The following is a 4,020-nucleotide window of genomic DNA, read 5'->3' as shown; positions in this document are numbered from 1 at the left end:
TGACGTCCAGGTCTGACGTCTGGTCTGACGTCCTGGGGAAAGGTCTGACGTCCAGGTCTGACGTCTGGTCTGACGTCCAGGTCTGACGTCTGGTCTGACGTCTGGTCTGACGTCCAGGTCTGACGTCTGGTCTGACGTCCTGGGGAAAGGTCTGACGTTAAGTTTTACTGACTTTTTAGTTACAGACTTTTTAGTTGGGTCCGAACCAAGGTTGCAGGTGAGAAAGGTGCCTATTCAATTCAATTCAATTTTATTTATTGTATCAATTCATAACAAGAGTTATCTCAAGACACTATACAGATAGACCACACTCCAGAATTTACAAGGACCCAACAGTTCCAGTAGTTTCCTCCAGAGCAAGCAACAGTGCGACAATGGCGAGGAAAAACTTCCTTTTAGGCAGAAACCTCGGTCAGACCCAGACCCAGACCCAGACCCAGGCTCTTGGTAGGCGGTGTCTGACGGGCCGGTTGGGGTTAGAATTTTGTAGTAGTTCATGGCACAGCAGGACGTAGCAGGACGTAGCAGGACGTAGCAGGACGTAGCAGGGCATTGCAGTGTAGCAGTTGAACATGGCATTACAGATGACCTCATAAGGGGCAAGGTTCCAGATCGTCCCATCTGAGCTTTCATTTTCTCAGGGGACCTTTAAGGTAAATTAAGCTAAAGAAACGGCGTACTTCCCCTTTAAACATCAACAACATGTACGGACTGAAGAAGAACCAACATGTCACTATCACGTGACACTTGTAGTGTAATAACAAGACATTTTCACGAGAAGTTTTTGCTGCTGTCGGATGCTGGGTCACTTGTGTCTGTGCTTCACATATCTGCTGGCTGTCTGTCTCTCTGTCTGCCTGTCTGTCTCTCTGCTCGCTGGCCCAGATAACCAGCGAGAGAAGTTTCCTCCGCAGAACGACTCGGCTTCCTTCCTCTCTCTATAAATATTTAGACTCTGCAGATCTCTCAGAAACACTTCGCTTCGTTTCAAATCCATCAGCAACTGTCCACATGCTTCACTTCTGTCTGTCTGTCTGTCTGTCTTCCTGTCTTCCTGTTTCTTTTCACTTGAATGCTTCCTAACAGCAGCTGTATCAGAGCCCTCTGCTCCGTCCCAGTGTCCCGTCCACAAAGGGCTCCTCAGTGATCTCAGCATCACTAACCAGATGCAAATGAACTATCATGTTACTTTGAGAGACAGCAGCTTTAGCTTTGGGCTGCAGGAAGAACGACGTCTCCAGCTGCTGTGGTTGGATTAGACAGGATCTTGGAAACGCCGTCCACGCGTCCTGCGGCTACTGTCCCGCGACCGCCGTCCCCCAGCCGCCGTCCCGTTCTCTGTCAGTCAGCCACTCAGATGTTCAGAAAAATTATTTATTAGCTCAGCTGTGCTGTCAAAATGTTGTGGAGGTCAGAACGTCTGTAACCTGTCTGTCTGGCTGCCTGTCTCTCTGCCTGTCTCTCTGTCTGCCTGACTGTCTCTCTTCCTGTCTCTCTGCCTGTCTGTCTGCAGGTAAGGGCGACGTGTTTGGCGATATCTTCTGGAAGGAGATGACGTTGGCTCAGTCGTGCGCTAACGTGCGAGCGCTGACCTACTGCGACCTTCACATCATCAAACGAGACGCGCTGCTGAAAGTCCTCAACTTCTACTCGGCCTTCGCCAACCACTTCTCCCGCAACCTGCTGCTCACCTACAACCTGAGGAAGAGGGTGAGTCCCTAACCCTAGTCCTGAGGCAGAGTCCCTAACCCTACAACCTGAGGAAGAGGGTGAGTCCCTAACCCTAACCCTACAACCTTAGGAAGAGGGTGAGTCCCTAACCCTAACCCTTAGGAGGAGGATGAGTCCCTAACCCTAACCCTACAACCTTAGGAAGAGGGTGAGTCCCTAACCTTAACCCTACAACCCTGGGAAGAGGGTGAGTCCCTAACCCTAACCCTACAACCTTAGGAAGAGGGTGAGTTCCTAACCCTAACCCGGCAACCTTAGGAAGATGGTGAGTCCCTAACCCTAACCCTAGACCCTGAAGAAGAGGGTGAGTCCCTAACCCCAACCCTAGACCCTGGAGAAGAGGCTGAGTCCCTAACCCTAACCCTAGTACCTGAGGAAGGGGGTGAGTCCCTAACCCTAACCCTGAAGAAGAGGGTGAGTCCCTAACCCTAGTACCTGAGGAAGGAGGTGAGTCCCTAACCCTAGTACCTGAAGAAGAGGGTCATTCCCCAACCCTTGTACCTGAGGAAGGGGGTGTGTCCCTAGCCCTAACCCTAGCCCTACAACCTAAAGAAGAGTGTGGGTCAAGGTTCGTAGCTGAGCATCTCATTGGTTCCATAACATTTAAAATGGGGTACAAACTGACACCTAAATCGAGATATTCAACCGTGGTATCGCATATTTTCCTCCTTTGCAGCCCAGTGAACGTACAGCGTTTGGTTCTCCATGTGGAAAACTAACGCTCACTTTGCGTCTGGTCCAGTCGCTCCAGAAGAACGTGAATATGCAATCACATCGTCTAATGCATAATCAACCGAAGTTTACATATTTATGCAGGGGCCACATTTTTTCTGGATGGTGAGGGACTCAGAGGAGAAGAGACGGGTCTTGAGGCGGGACTGGAGGATGGTGAGGGTCTCAGAGGTGAAGAGACGGGTCTTGAGGCGGGACTGGAGGATGGTGAGGGACTCAGAGGAGAAGAGACGGGTCTTGAGGTGGGACTGGAGGATGGTGAGGGACTTAGAGGTGAAGAGACGGGTCTTGAGGCGGGACTGGAGGATGGTGAGGGACTCAGAGGTGAAGACACGGGTCTTGAGGCGGGACTGGAGGGTGGTGAGGGACTCAGGTGCGGATCCCTTGGGGGAGGGAGTTCCAGAGCCTGGGTGCTGCCCTGGAGAAGGCTCTGTCCCCGAAACTGCTGAGGTTTGACTTGTGGATGCAGAGGAGACCGGCTGAGGTGGATCTGAGGGGCCGTGAGGGTTGGTAGGGGGAGAGGGGGTCAGATGGTGGAGGGCTTTGTATGTGAAGACCAGGATTTTGTTGGTGATCCAGTAGGAGATAGGGAGCCAGTGGAGTTGTTGTAGGACTGGATGTGGTGCCAGGATTTGGAGCGGGTAATGGGGCGGCGGCCTTGTTCTGGACCAGTTGGAGCCGGTTGATGTTGGTAAAGCTGATGCCGAGGAGGAGTGACTTGCAATAGTCTAGCGGGGAACAAAGTCCCGCCCCCACAGGGCGCCATCTGTAGAAGCTACGGATGTCTGCACTAGTCATAATCGTCTTATAACAACTTTTAATTCTACATCACCTTAGAGAGACATGAGAGAGACATTAGAGACATTAGACAGGCATGAGAGACATTAGGGACATTAGGGACATTAGAGAGACATCAGAGAGACATTAGAGAGACATAAGAGAGGCATGAGGGACATTAGAGAGACATCAGAGAGGCATGAGAGACATCAGAGAGACATTAGAGAGACATTAAAGAGACATCAGAGAGACATGAGAGAGGCATGAGAGACATCAGAGAGACATCAGAGAGGCATCACAGAGACATTAGAGAGACATCAGAGACACATGAGAGAGGCATGAGAGACATCAGAGAGTGATCAGAGAGACATCAGAGACATCAGAGAGCCATCAGAGAGACATTAGAGAGACATCAGAGAGACATGAGAGAGGCATGAGAGACATTAGAGAGACATCAGAGACATCAGAGAGTGATCAGAGAGACATCAGAGAGGCATGAGAGACATTAGAGAGACATCAGAGAGACATCAGAGACATCAGAGAGGCATGAGAGACATCAGAGACATAAGAGAGACATCAGAGACATCAGAGAGAAATAAGAGAGACATCATAGACATCAGAGAGACATTAGAGAGACATCAGAGACACGTTGCACCCCCGAGACTTTAAACCCTGACTGAATGAAACAGCAAAACGCTGCAACCATCACACCACAGCACCATAAACACCAGGAGGTGTGTGTGTGTGTGTGTGTGTGTGTGTGTGTGTGTGTGTGTGTGT

Source organism: Etheostoma cragini, unplaced genomic scaffold, assembly GCF_013103735.1.
Source record: "Etheostoma cragini isolate CJK2018 unplaced genomic scaffold, CSU_Ecrag_1.0 ScbMSFa_367, whole genome shotgun sequence".
Lineage (NCBI taxonomy): Eukaryota > Metazoa > Chordata > Actinopteri > Perciformes > Percidae > Etheostoma > Etheostoma cragini.
The sequence above is the reverse complement of the archived record's forward strand: the minus strand, read 5'-3'. Positions refer to the sequence as shown.